Consider the following 14,831-nt stretch of genomic DNA (forward strand, 5'->3'; position numbering starts at 1 on the left):
TACTACGCAGCTATGTGTTCACACTTATAAGTGGGAGCTAAATAATGAGAACTTATGAACACAAAGAAGGAAACAACAGACAACAGAAACTGAGGTCTACTTGAGGGGGGAAGGTGGGAGGAGGGAGAGGAACAGAAAAGATAACTATGAGGTGCTGAGCTTAATACCTGGGTTATGAAATAATCTGTATAACAAGCCCCTGTGATATGAGTGTATCTATGTAACAAACCTTCATGTGTACTCCCGAATCTAAAATTTAAAAAAATTAAATCCTTTATGAAAGCTATAAGATCTGCTTCTGTGTATTTGTATGTCTATATGTGTTACATGTATGTGATTATATTTTGTAAATAGAGCTCATTCTTAAATCGTTAGTAAAACAGAAATGGCTTTACAATTATCAATTAAATATAATTAGATACTTGCTTGATTTAACTATGATCTTATGTCTTTTGTTGAGAATTTCTGGATTCAGGGGGTCTTGAAAGGTGACCATGATGAAGACTGGAGACATGTTCTCAGTGCCTAGACCAGCAGCTACAAGCCAGAATCAAGCCCAATCGGCCCCTTCTTTCTATGCTTTTCCTGTTCTTCCTTCTGGCCATTTTAGGAGGGGTTGGATCCTCCAGTTACAGTCTTCACAGCTCTGTCTTTAGTCTTAATGGACTCAGGCAGGCCCTGATCTTCATAGTTTTCCTGGGTGCCATGTGGCTGCTTGGGACCTAGAATTACTGAGGGCAGGCATTAGGGATGCTGCCTGTGTCACAGTTTCAAAATTCAGTTCAGTAATTTAAAATCTTAAAGTCATGTTAAATTAAGTAATAAATAACCATAAAATATCTGGAGTCATTTGTAAGCTAAAATACTGAAATGTTAACCATTAAAAATTAGTTTAGGTCTATATACCATGACATGTTACTTGTATATGGTATAGAAAACCTAAATATCTTTAGTTCTGTTAATAAACAGTAATTTGAAGAACTATATTTCTTAAAAGTTATAAAAGGGATTTTATCTAAAAATACTGAGATAAGACAGTTAAAAATCACTTTTTAGCGTTTTCACTGAAAATTGGGGCTCCTAAGACTTAATTACTAGATATGAGAGAAATGATTCTGCACACAGTGTATAAAAAGCAAGATATGCTTTTTTTTTTTTTTTTTTTTTTTTTTTTTTTTTTTTGAGAACGTGTCTTGTTCTGTTGCCCAGGCTGGCATGCAGAGGCATGATCTCAGCTCACTGCAACCTCTGCCTCCCTGGTTCGAGTGATTCACCTGCCTCAGCCTCCCAAGTAGTTGGGATTACAGGTGTTTGCCACCACAGCTGGCTAATTTTTTTATTTTTAGTAGAGATGGAGTTTCACCATGTGGGCCAGGCTGGTCTTGAACCTCTGCCCTCAAGTGATACACCTGTCTTGGTCTCCCAAAGTGCTGGGATTACAGGCTTGTGAACATATGCTTTTGATGATAAAACTTATACAGACATAAAAATGCGTTTTAATTTTTTAAAAGTTTCAAATTGAAGAAGTAAAGAAAAAAACTAGATAAAACAGGATAAATATAGAAAGTTGGGGGAAAATGCAAAGCAGACGTTCACAAAAATCTGGGATTAAAAGATGACAACATTTGATACATTTATTTTATCTTTTAAATATCTTTTAAATGTCTTTTAAATCTACTTTATTTTAACTTTAGAGGCTGGGTGCTATGGCTCATGTCTGAAAATAATAAAATGTTCTGGTCAATTTTGTCTAACTATAACAACTTAAAGTCATTTCCACTGTAAATTGCTTAATTCTGAGGCAGTTTCTGAAAACTTCACAAGCTTGCAAAATCCTAGAATATTGTGTCTTTAAGGAGGTTCATGAAAGGATGGAGAAGGCCCGAGAAGCACTCTTGAAAACAGGTGTTTGAGAACTTTAGAATTATATTATTTGAACTGGGTAAGAATTCCCAGAACTTTAGTGAAGAGACTGACTGGATTATAAAACTGCTAACTAACGCAAGCAGAATAAAAATCAATTGAATACCAAGAAAACACTTTGCCAGATTTTCATGCCAAATCAGCCAGTATTTAAATTGTCCGGTTAAAGAATCTGAATGAACTGCAGAGTCCAAGTCAAATGATTTATGACAATCCCTGGTTAGTCTGTGCCATGCACCGAAGTTGAAGAAACAGTCCAATGTTAAGTGTGGAGAACCAGGATGTCTTCCTTGTCCTTCCCGAGTTCTGAAAGCTTTTCTTATTAAAAGTTCCAATGTTAAGCATGGAGAACCAGGATGTCTTCCTTGTCCTTCCTGAGTTCTGAAAGCTTTTCTTATTAAAAGTTCTGCATTCTGATTCTTGGGTGTGAGTGGAAAGCAAGATGGTAGAAAGAAGGCTCCACTGATTGTCCCTCCTGCAAGGACACCAGATGAACAACTATTAATATCCACATAGAACCAAAAACATTCATAAGAACCAAAAATCAGGTGAGTACTCAAAGTACCTGATTTCCTTATCACTCCCCAAACACCAGGCTGCACAGCTCCTGGCTCCAAAAGGGACACGATCCTTCTGCTTGAGAAGAGGAGGGAGAAGAGTAGGAAGGAATTTTTCTTTCATCCTGGATACCAGCTCAGCCACAGTAAGATAGTGCACTGATCAGGATCCTGAGGCCTCCTTTCCAGGTTCTGGCTCCTAGACATTCCTAGACACATGCTGGGCCAGAAGGAAACCTTCTGCCTTGAAGGAAAGGACCAAGTGCTGGCAGCATTTATCACCTGCAGACTTAAAAACCTTTGGGCTCTGAACGCCCAGCAGCCATACCCAGGTACTATGTCAAGGGCCTTGGATGACCCTCATCGAGTTGTTAGATTTACCTGACACTCAGCACATTACCAGCTGTGGTGGCTAAAAGGCAAAATTCCTTCTTGGGAAAAGTAGAGAGAAAATTAAAGAGGACTTTGTTTGCCCCTTAGGTACTAGCAAGGCCAGAGGTGGCTAGAGCACCAAGCGAGCTTTCCGAATCCCTGATTCTAGGACTTGATTCTTGGTTGGCATGTATGAAGCTGCCCAGGGCCAGTAGGGAGCCCATTGCCCTAACAGCAAGTCTCAAGCCAAGCAGCATTTATCACAAGCTGACAAGAGGCTTTGGGCCTTGAGAGAACATTCGTGGTAGCCTGGCAGTACTCATTGTGGCCTGGGGTGGTGGTGGCTACTCTGCCTTTAGAAAAGGAAGGGAGGAATAGGAAGGACTAGGTCTTGTGGTTTGAGTGCCAGATCAGTTGCAATGCAATAGAATGTCAAGTGGATTTCTAAAATTTTTGACTCTACTCCCTGACCTGAATGGAACTTCTGGACCCAGCCAAGGACTGAGGAACCTCACTGTCTTAAAGGAAAGGACACAGGCCTGGCTGGCTTTGCCACCTGCTAATTGTAGAGACCAAAGGCCTTGAGTGAACATAGGCAGTCGTCAGAAAGCGCATGCAGCAGGACTTGAGCAAGACCTGGTGCTGTGCTAGCTTCAGGTCTGATCCAGGGCAGTCATAGTGGTGGTGGCCAGGGGTGCTTGTGTCTTTCTTATCCCAGCTTTAGGTGGCTTAGAACAGAAAGACTCTGCATCTTTGAGAGAAAATAAGGGTAGGGAACAAGAGTCTTTAGTAATCCAGAAAATTCTCCTGGATCTTGTTGAATGCTGTCAAGGTGGTACTTCTATGAGTCTGGAAGAATTACAGCATTATTGGGTATAAGGTGCCCCATAAAGCAGATGTGGCTTAGATCACAACACCCAAGTCTTTTCAAATATGTGAAAAGCCTTCCCAAGAAAGACAGTTACAAATAAACCCAGACAGTGAAGACTAGAGTAAATGCTCACCTTTTCTCTTTTTTAATTTTATTTTTTTAAACCTCTCATATGGTGCTGCATGCCCAAAATTTTAATGTACAGACACTGAAGAACATCTACTAGCATCAACACTATCCAGGAAAACATGACCTCACCAAGGGAACTAAATAAGGCACCAGGGACAAATCCTGGAGAAAAAGAGATATGTGACTTTTCAGACAGAGAATTCAAAATAGCTGTATTTAAAAAAAAAAAAAAAAAGAAAGAAATTTAAGATAACAAAGTAAAGAAATTCCTAATTTTATCAACTAAACTCAACAAAGAGATTGAAATAGTTACAACAAATTAAGCAGAAATTCTGGAGCTGAAAAATGCAACTGGCATGCTGAATTATGCAGTAGAGCCATTTAATAGCAGAGCGGATCAAGCAGAAGAAATAGTGAGCTTGAAGACAGGCTATTTGAAAATACACAGAAGAGACAAAAGAAAAAAAATAAAAACAATGAATCGTGTCTACAGGATCTAGAAAATAGCCTGACAAAGACAGATCTAAGAGTTACTGGTTTTAAAGAAGATGTAGAGAAAGAGGCAGGGGTAGAAAAATTTATTCAAACGGATAATAACAGAGAACTTTCCAAACCTAGAGAAAGATATCCATATCCAACTACAAAAATGTTATAGAACATTAAGCAGACTTAACCCCAAAAAAGACTACTTCAAAGCATTCAATAATTGATCTTCCAAAAGTCAAAGAAAAAGAAAAGTTCTAAAGGAAGAAAGAGAAAAGAAACAAATAACATACAGGGGAGCTCCAACACGTCTGGCAGCAGACTTTGTAGTGGAAACCCTACCGGCCAGGAGAGAGAAGCAATAAATATTTAAAGTACTAAAGGAAACAAACTTTTACCTTAGAATAGCATATACTGCGAAAATGTTCTTCAAATAAAAAGAATACTGACTTTTCCAGACAAACAAAAGCTGAAATATTTTATGAATACCATACCTGTCCTACAAGGAACGCTAGGGAGTACTTCAATCAGGAAGAAAAGGACATTCATGAGTCATAAATGATCACCTAAAGGTAAAAAAAATCCTCATTGATAATAGTATACAAAACAAAACAGAATATTTTAACACTATAGCTGCGTGGTGTGTAAACTACTCTTATTCAAAGTAGGAATACTAAATAATATCCAACAAAAATAAATAACTACAACATTTCAAGACATAGCACAATAAATATAAATAGAAACAACCAAAAGTTAAAAAGTGAAGGGATGACCCCACCCTTCCTGAGCTGGCCCCGATGTGGTGGAAGTTCCGGAGCTCCGGAGCCAGGGGAAGGTCCGGAGTGTGGGCGGAAGGGAGGCCGCCCGGAGAGCTGAGAGCAGGAAGCCTGAGCAGGGTACAGAGGCCTAAGGCGCCCTACAGCAACAGCAGGGCGGCGCCACATTGGTTCTGCGCGTGGCCTGGCCGCGGGCGACGCGGGACGCTCTAGGAGGCCGGGGGAAGACGCAGAGCGGCTGCCGGCGGTACTGGGGCGTGGAGGTAGACAGCTGCCCGGTGGCAAGGGCGAGCGGCTGGGGGGTCCGAGCCCCGCGGCACCAGGGTGGCGGTGACGCCTGGAGTCCTGCGGGCATGGCTGGGCCGGGCGCTTGGGGCAGCCGGGCGCCGCTGCTGGCGTCCACGCCGCACCACCCTGCAGGCGCCCGGTCTCCTCTGATCTCGTGAAGTTCAGCAGGGTCGGGCCTGGTTAGTACTTGGATGGGATTCCGCCTGGGAATAGCGGGTACCATAGGCTTTTAGCTTCCCGCTCCCTCCCTCTTTCCCCCTTTTGTCTCCGTGCTTCCCAACCGCCCCCGACTCTGCTCCCCCTTGTGCGTCCCTGCGCCCCAGCCGCAGCCCAGGACCTCCTCCTGAAGGTCGCCACTGCAGCACCGCCAGGCAGCAGCATCCCACCTCGTCCGACCCCGCGCAGCCCCACCAGGAGCCCGGCTCCAACCCGGACGGGAGGGGATGGACCCCGAAGGGCGCAGGGGTGGGGTCCCTGAGGTCCCGGGTGTCTTCCCGCTCCCTGGACACCCAGGCAATTCAATTCATTCATCCAGCGCGGCCGCAACCGTCCAAGCCGGGGGAAGGGGCAGCGGGTCCCACAGACGCCAGCCAAGACCTGCGCTCCAGAACCCGTGGGCTGCTTTCCCGGGGGAAGGACATTGCCTTCGCCCGCCACGAGGAAATCCGTCCCGGTGCACCCGGTTTCCCGTTGCCACCGACTTCGTGTAAACTGCAGTCCCGAGGACACCAGAGAGACCCAGGCCTCGGTCTGTGGACACGGTCTGCGCCAAGGCTCCCGCCAGACGGACGGGCGCACTCTGCAAATCTTGGGGTCCACCGCAGCAAGACTACAGGGAGAAGAAAACAAAGGAAGGACCCTGTGAAACGCACCCCCAAAGCAACCAACGAATCCAAGAAAAAACACGTCTCAGGGCTCCGTTGATTTTCCCGCATGGGGGGCCCTGCCCAAGCACCCTCCACCCTACCCCAGCCTGCTGAAAGGGACAGTGTCTACCTGAGCAGAGCCTCCTTCTCCAAGTCTCTGTCGCTGTTGCTCTCCAGCTTCCTCACCCTCTCCCTTTCTCTACTTCCCTCTCCACCTCTTGCTCTTCTGTCGCGCCCTCTCTTTCTCTCTCTCTCTCCATCACTGTCTCTCTGTCTCTCTATCACTGTCTCTCTCTCCCTGTGGTTCTGTCCATCCCTCTCTCCCTTTATCTCCTTCTGTAGCAGGAGGAGCTGCAGACAAGCATCCGCAGACTCAGGTCTCCAAAAACCGAGCTCCCCAAGTGAGCAATTCCTGTCCCTCTTAAGGGCTTACAACTCTAAGGGGGGGGGGGGGGTCTGTGTGAGAGGGTCCTGATCCATTGAGGAAGCAGGGGTAACGTGACTGGGGGCTGCATGCACCAGTAATTAGATCGGAACAAAACAGGACAGGGATTTTCACAATGCTTTTCTATACAATGTCTGTAATCTATAGATAACATAACCGGTTAGGTCAGGGGTCCATCTTTAACTACCAGGCCCAGGGTGTGGCGCCCAGCTATCTGCCTGTGGATTTCGTTTCTGCGTTTTAGTTATCACTTCTTCTTTCTTTGGAGGCAGAAATTGGGCATAAGACAATATGAAGGGTGGCCTCTTCCCTTACTTCAAGCTATCTGTGTCTGTGTCTTTGTGTGTCTGTGTGTGTTCTTGTATGCCCGTGTGTGCGTGCCCACGCGCGTGCGCCTGTGTGTATCTGTGTGTGTCGGGGTGGGTTTGCTCCTGGTGGTGGGGTGTGTCTGGGTGTCCGTCAGCCCCTCTCTCCCAGAATCAGGCTGCCGGGGCTCTAGTGCCAGCGGGGGGCAAAGCAGAGCCTTCCCGCTGTGTTGACCACTGGCAGGTCCTCATCAGGACAAGCTGCAATGGTGTGGGCTTTGGGAGAAAAAGGGCCTGCGGACTGGGCCGGCTGTTCGCCCCTGGGCAGCCGTGGAGGCTCTGGGTGGGTGGGGCAAGAGAGGGCCTTGCAGGAGGGTCGGCGAGGGAACCAAAACAATTTTTCCGCGGCAAGTCGGAGGACCGGAGGGGATCCCAGGACCGTGAGCTCTGGGCCTTGAGGTCTCGGAGCACACCCGGTCCTGAGCCGGCCCATGTGTTGGAAGCTCAGGGGCTCCAGAGCCAGGAAAGGCGTGGAGCGTCTGCGAAAAGGGAGGCCACCTGGTGTGCCTGGAGCCTGGGCAGCGGATTGAGGCCTCTGGCTCTCCCACGCAGCAGCGCGTGGTCTGGCTGCAGGCGAGGGGGGTGGGGTGGCTCTGGGAGGCTGGCCGAAGACGCTGTGCAGCGCTGCTGCCGGAGGTGCTGGGGCCCAGGATCTGAGCCCTGAGGCCCCGAGGTGGCGGTGATGTCTGGAGTGGAGCAGGCTTTACTGGGCCGGGCTCTTGTGACAGCCAGGCGCCACTGCCAGTCTTTATAGCCATACCACCCTGAACGCAGGGGATCTCGACTGATCTTGGAAGCTAAGCAGGGTCGGGCCTAGTTAGTACTTGACCCCCTGGGAATACTGGGTGCTATAGGCTTTGGCTCCCCGCCCCTTCCCTCTTTCCCCCTTTTGTCACCATGCTTCCCAACCGCCCCCGACTCTACTCCCACTTTTAGGCAGGCCTGCGCTGCAGAAGCACGGGCTGCTTTCCATGAAGGAATGACAGTGCCTTCGTCAGCCACCAGGAAAACAGTTCCTCTGCACTTGGATTTTCGTTGCCACGGACTTCGTGTACAATCCAATGTCGAGGACACGAGAGAGACCGAGGTCTAGTGCCCTGTGAGCACGCTCTGCGTCATGGCTCCCGCCAGACCCACAGGCGCACTCTACAAATCTCAGAGCCTACTGCATCAAGAAGCCAGAAAGGAGCAAACAAAGGAAGGACCCTATGAAACGCACCCCCAAAGTAACCAACCCATCCCAGAAAAAAGAGGTCTCAGGGCTCCGTTGGTTTTCCCGCGTGGGTGGCCCTGCCCCCCTGTTCTAGCCTGGCCCAAGCACCCTCCACCCTACCCTGGCCTGCTCAAAGGGGCGCTGTCTAACTGAGCAGAGCCTTCCTCTCCAAGGCTCTGTGGCTCTCGCGGTCCAGCTCCCTCAACCTCTCTCTTTCTCTTCTTCCCCTTCCACCTCTGGCTCTTCTGTCACCTTCTCTCCCTCTCTCCCCGCCCTCTCTGTCTCTATCTCTGTCTCTCTCCCTTTGTTTCTATCTCTCCATCCCTCTCTCCCTTGCTCTCCTTAAAGCTGTCTCTTTGTGTGTGTGTGCCCGCGCGCGTGTGCCCGTGTATATCTGTGTGTCGGGGTGGGTTTGCTCGTGGTGGGGGTGAGGTGCGTCTGGGAAAGAGGTGATCCCCTCTTTCCCAGGATCAGGCTGCGGGGGCTCTAGTGCCACCGCGGGACAAAGCAGAGTCTTCCCACCCAGTTGACCAGGGGCCGGGTCTTCATCGGGACAAGCGACAATGGTGTGGAGGTTGTGAGAAAAAGGGCCCACGGGGCTGGGCCGACTGTTTGCCCCTGAGCAGCCCTGGAGGCTCTGGGTGGGTGGGGCAAGAGGGGGCCTTTCAGGAGGGACGACAAGGGAACCAAAACAATTTTTCCGCGGCAAGTCGGAGGACCGGAGGGGATCCCAGGACCGTGGGCCCTGAACCCTGACTCCTCGGAGCACACGCGGTCCTGAGCCGGCCCGATGTGTTGGAAGATCGGGAGCTGTAGATCCGGGGAAGGCCTGGGGCGTCTGAGAAAGGGAGGCCGCCTGGAGAGTCCAGAGCCCTGTCAGGGGATGGAGGCCTCTGGCGGTCCCGCGCGTGGTCTGGTCTGGGCGACGGCGGGACATTCTGGAAGGTGGGTGGAAAGCACAGCGCGGCGACAGGTGGTGCTTGGGCGGAAAGGGGGAGAGCTGCCTGGCCTCGGGCGAGCGGTTCCGGGGTGCCTGAGCCTCGCGGCCCAGGGTTGGTGAGGACGCCTGGAATCAGGCGGGCATAGCTGGACCAGGCTCTTGGACCAGCCAAGGCGCCACTGCCATGGTCTACGGCCATACCACCCTGAACACCAGAGAGACCCCGACCTCGGCCCACGCCACTCCTCCCGCCACAGGGATGGGGGCACTCTACAAATCTCAGGGCCCACAGAACCAAGAGGCCAGGGAGGAGCCAACAAAGGAATGATGCTACGAAACACACGCCAAAGCCACCAACCAACCCAAGTAAAAACAGGCCTCAGGGCTCCCTTGGTCCTCCCGCGTGGGCGGCCCTGCCCTCTGTTCTAGCCCGGCCCAAGAACCCTCCACCGTACCCTGCTCAAAGGGGCCTTGTCTACCAGAGCAGAGCCTCCCTCTCCAAGTCTCTGTTGCTCTCGCTCTCCAGCTCCCTCACCTCTCTCTCTCCTTCCCTCTCCACCTTTCCCTCTCTCTCTCTCTCTCTCTCTCTCTCTCTCTCTCTCTCTCTCTCGCTGGCTCTCTCTCTCTCTCAATCTCCCCAACCTCCGTCCCTCTCTCTCTCTATCGCTGTTTCTCTCTCTCCTTCCATTTATATCTCTCCACCCCTCTGTCCCTTGCTCTCCTTCAAGCTGTCTGTGTCTTTGTGTGTCTGTGTGTGTGCTTGTGTTACCGTGCGTGCGCCCCCTGTGTGTCTGTGTGTTTGGAATGGGTTTGCTCGTGATTGTGGTGGGGTGTGTCTGGATGTCCGTCAGTACCTTTGTCCCGGGTTTAAGCTGCCGACTCTATTGCCAGCGCGTAGGTGTCACAGTTGCCGTGATAGTCTCACACACGCAGATGTGTGGATCTCGTTCATTTTCATGTAGAAAACGAGAGCAAAATCACAGAGAAAAGAAACGTCCCGTGCATCACTGCCGTACGATGGATTCCTGTTTCCTGCAACATAGGGAGTCTCCACTGTGGCAGGTTTGGAAACTGGAAAGGAGCGCGAAGACACGGTGCTGCTTTTCTACCCTTCCCTGGAGGTTTCTGGGTCCCCACAGAGGTCGGGAAACAAACAGTCAACATGATCACGATTTTGAGGACCGGAGACATGTGAGCAACAGGCCCTCTTGCGGAGGGCAAAGAAACCTGGAACCCGAAACCAGGCTTCTGTCGGCCTGAGTGCGACTCCTGTGCGGATGGGACTATCCGCCTCGCCCTCTGTTGCAAGCTCAACGTGGGGCTATGTCATCTGTGAACCATGTGGATGAAAAACGGACAACCACCTAGTCTCGGCTCATTGCTCTCTGGGCGATTCACTCATTCCTTCGGAAATGGAATTCATCTGAATTGTTGCAGGATGAAGTAACCCAGGCTGGCGATCTGGAGGGCGGGTGAGTGCCTCCCCGGCCAACGGGGCTGTGGGCCGAGCACTTAGCCCACACTGGGCACCCAACATTTTCCCGGAGTGCTGGGTCCTGTTGGTCCTGGAGGCAGAAGACAGTTTTCCTCTCTGCCTTCCTTTGTCTGTTTCTTGCTCCTTTTGTCCCTCGGTCCATCCTTCCCTCTGTTCTTCCCTCCCTACCTCGGTTTTTTTCCTCCCTTTCTCCCTCTTTCTCTCCCTTCCGGAGTCCTTCCGTCCATCCATCCTTTCCTAGCTCCATCCTTGCGTCCCACTCTGTCTCCGCTCCTGTCCTCCTCTCTGCCTGCCTTCCCTCTTGCCTGGAAAGGGCAGCAGGCCGTTTGCGCCCGGTCTCGGATCTACATTTAGTTGCAAGGAGCTCCGTGGTGATGTTGAAGAGGCTGGCAGGACGCGGGTTGTCAAGGGATGGTGGAGCTAAGAGGCAGAGGAGTTGAGCCGCGAAAAGGAGAACTGTCCTGGCTTCTGCCCGGGCCCAGTGTTTCGCGGACTGAGGTCTCTGCCAACCCGACTGAAGAACGCGGGGGAAAAAGGGATGAGAGCTTCTCTTGGTCTGGTTGGAAAATCTAGGCGGCTGTCTACGGACCCGCGCTTGCACAGTAGACAGTCCACCTCCCGGTACCTGGGCGGCCTCTGGGATCCCCGAGATGCTCAGGAAAGAGTGACAGCCCTCTTCTGTGTGGAGTCTCTCACCGGACCTGGAACTCGGGGATCCTAGACAGGTCAGCTGGAAGGGAAGAGACGCCTCTCCATACCCAGTCAGAGATTCATCACGAAGGAGAGGCCGCCTCCCTGCCCCACCCCCCCCGCCCCAACCCCGTGTCCTAAAGCTCCTCAAGCAGAGCCCGGTGTTCCTCCTGGTTGAGGAGTGGTTCCAGCGGAGCCGGCTGTTCCACGTCCTTCAGCTCCCCCAGTGGCGCCGGATCTAAGAAAGGTTGTGCCTTTTGCTGAAACTCTAGGGTCGACAGGAGCTCAGGCTGGAGGGGAGTGCAGACTAGTGCCGAGGCTTCTGGAGCCTTTGCGAGGGCGCCTGATGGCTTGCATCTGTGCTTGACGCGCGGAGGCCTCTGGGGTCGCGGGCTCCGGAGGTGGAGCTGCCCCATCTTCGGGTTCCCACGCCGCCCTGGCGACCTGGGGCTCCAGCCCCACCAGCGACTCCGCTGGGACGTGGGTGGCGCAAGCACATCTTGGTCCTGTGACTCAGCTAGAACGGACCCAGGCTGTCCTAGCGAGCACGTGCCCAGCAGGCCGCCGCGCTGTGGGTCCTGGTCTTTCTGGCATTTGTTGGGGTGCAGAGGCCACCTAGAAGTCTGAGGGTGGGACAGTCCCACTTCCGGAGGAGCCAGGGCACCCAACACAAAGCCCCGAGTGCAGGGGCAGGTGCGGAGATTCCCGCTGCCTGCACAGCCTGGCTGGGCTGGAGCAGGGCGACGGCCCTTGACCCCTGGCTCGTGAAAGCCCCCTGTGGGAGAGCCCCAGGCACACAGGGCATGTGGGGTGCGGGAAGCCCCTTTCCCCACGCCCCTATGTGGGTGAAGGCGACCGACGAGGGAGCGGGGGTGGGGGACACCCGCCGGGGGCCACGTTGCACAGGCCGCCTGTGTGCGCCGGTGCCCTGCCACCCTGGCCTGGATGCCTGACCCTCCGGTTCTGAAACCAAATCTGAATCCAGGACTCCTGGAGGCCCGTCTCTCTGGCCAGTTCTTCCCTGATGGCGATGCCTGGAAAGCGATCCTGCTCGAAGGCTTGCAGGAGCAGGGCGATCTGGGGCCGGGTGACGGCGGTCCGCTTTCGCTTGCTTTCTTGTGGGCAGCGTTTCCCGGGCCAGGGCCGAGATTCCAGCCGGTGCTGCCTCAGCTGGCGTGATCTCTCATTCTGAAACCAAATCTGGACCCTGGGCTCCAGAATGTCAATGGCCTGGGTCAGCTCTTCCCTGGTGGCGATGCCCGGGTACGGGTTCCGCTCAAAGCAGGCTCGCAGGACCTCCCTTTGGCTCGGGGCGCAAAGGAGTCTCCTTCGCCATCCTCGTCCTTGGGCTTCCCTCGGGAGGGCGCTGTCGGAAGGTGTCAGGAGAGCCATGGCGGGGAGACCTGGCCGGAATTTCGCGGACAGACACTGGCAGAGAGAGGCCGGCGGGCTCCCGTGCCCCTCAGTCGGCCTGTGCACAGCACGCAGGTCCAGCCAGGAGGCGGGCCCAGCCAGAAGCCCTTAGAAAGACCTGCCACCTCCACCCTTCATGAATATGCATGAGCTCCGGGCCCAAAGTCCGGGGTAGCCGAAAGGTCTCCGAAGCTGAGAACTGCAGAGACCAGGGCCTTGTGGGGTGGGTGGGTGTAGGGCCAGATTGGAGGGGAAGAGGGGCTTTGGGGCTGGCTCTCTGGGGTTCTCCAGTAATTCTATGGAAACTGGGAGCCGCTGTCGACTCGCACACGTTTTCATGGAGAAACCAGCCTGGAAATGTGGAGCGTGGAACTGAACCTTCATGACAGTCCTGAGTTTTCCAGGCCCTCTCCGTGAAGGCAACAATGCCTATGGGTGTCGCAGTTGCTGTGATAGTCTCACACACGCAGTTGTGTGGATCGCGTTCATTTTCATGTAGAAAACGAGAGCGAAGCCACAGAGAAAAGAAACGTCCGGAGCATAACGGCCTGACGATGGATTCCTGTTTCCTGCAATATGGGGAGTCTGAAAAGTGGCCTATTTGGAAACTGGAAAGGAGAGCATCGACCCAGTGCTGCTTTTCCACGCTTCCCTGGAGGTTTCTGGGTCCCCACAGAGGTCAGGAAACAAACAGTCAACACGATCACTCTTTCGGGGGGCTGGAGACACGCGAGCAACAGGCCCCCTTGCAGAGGGCAAAGGAAGGTGGAACCCGAAACCACGCTTCAGTGGGCCTGAGTGTGACTCCTGTGTGGCTGGAACTATCCGCCTCACGCTCTGTTGCAGACTCAACGTGGGGCTGTATCGTCTGTGAACCATGTGGACGAAAAACGGACAACCACTCGAGTCTCAGCTCATTGCTCTCTGGGCAATTCGCTCATTCCTTGGGAGACGGAATTCGTCTGAACTGCTCCTCAAGGAATTGACCCGGGCTGGCGATCCGGAGGCCCGGTGAGTGCCCCGCAGGCCGACGCGGCTGTGGGCCGAGCACTTAGCCTGCACTGGGCGCCCATTTTCCCGGAGTGCGAGGTCCTGCTGGTCCTGGAGGCAGAAGACCGCTTTTCTCTCTGCCTTCCTCTCTCTGTCTCTTGCTCCCTTTCTCCCTCTTTCCCTCCCTTCCTCCCTCCCCGCTCCCTACCTCTCTACCTCCCTTCCTCCCCCTCTCCCCACTGTTTCCTTTCCGATGTCCCTCTGTCCATCTGTCTTTTTCTCACTCCATTCCTCCCTTTCTCTCTGTCTCTGTTCCTCTCTCCATCTCTGTTTTTCAACATTATATGATCCCATTGTGTGTATCTGTGTGTTAACATTTTTTTTTATCCATAAAGTTCATTTTCATTAAGGTACGTACATTGCTATTTCTACACGTTATTTATGTATGTGCATTTGTTTAATAGACATAAATTTATTTCAGTTATTCTACAGCATAGTGTAAGCATAACTCGTAAGCAGCGTCAACCTGAAAACTGTGTGATTCACGTGACTGTGGTTCTTTTCTATCGCAGTGGTCGAGAATAAAGTCTCTGTATCTCCAGTTTCTATCTGTGTATTCCCGTTGAACTGGCCCCATTTCCTGTAGTGATAGAACACTGTCCCCAGTTACGACAAAAGCTGTGGGCTGCAGGGAGGTCAGGGTTAGGATGACGCAGAAGTGAAGATAAGACATTCTCTTTTTCACGTCTTTATTAAATACAAATTCCACATGAAAGAAATTTAAAATTCCAAACAACATTAATGTCTATTTCAATATTACATAAAATGAAAATTATAAAGCAACCAAACAAGTAATTAATACTCTTAGATAATGAAAGATTGTATGATCTCAGTACAAAATACAAATAGAATATACATCAAATATAACAAAATGCACTGTATTGTAGTATGTGATGAAATCTCCATATCCTGCAATATAGTACAATCATTTGAAATGTATAAAATACAATAAAAT

The 14,831-nt window shown here is 51.7% G+C and overlaps 1 long non-coding RNA gene across 2 annotated transcripts; it reads right to left on the bottom strand.

Moving 5' to 3' along the window:
- Positions 1-1,608: 1,608 nt before the first annotated feature.
- LOC123572488 (uncharacterized) lies at positions 1,609-5,209 on the bottom strand. 2 transcript variants are annotated; one of them, XR_012418415.1, is made up of 3 exons: positions 5,114-5,209; positions 4,830-4,901; positions 1,609-2,398 (listed from the first exon to the last, which is right to left on the bottom strand). It is a non-coding gene; the product is annotated as an uncharacterized lncRNA (long non-coding RNA). The 2 variants fall into 2 exon arrangements; XR_010578522.1 differs by lacking the exons at positions 4,830-4,901; positions 5,114-5,209 and adding an exon at positions 2,489-4,785.
- Between the last annotated feature and the right edge of the window lie 9,622 nt (positions 5,210-14,831).

The sequence above is a fragment of the Macaca fascicularis genome, chromosome 10 (genome assembly GCF_037993035.2).
Source record: "Macaca fascicularis isolate 582-1 chromosome 10, T2T-MFA8v1.1".
Taxonomy (NCBI): domain Eukaryota; kingdom Metazoa; phylum Chordata; class Mammalia; order Primates; family Cercopithecidae; genus Macaca; species Macaca fascicularis.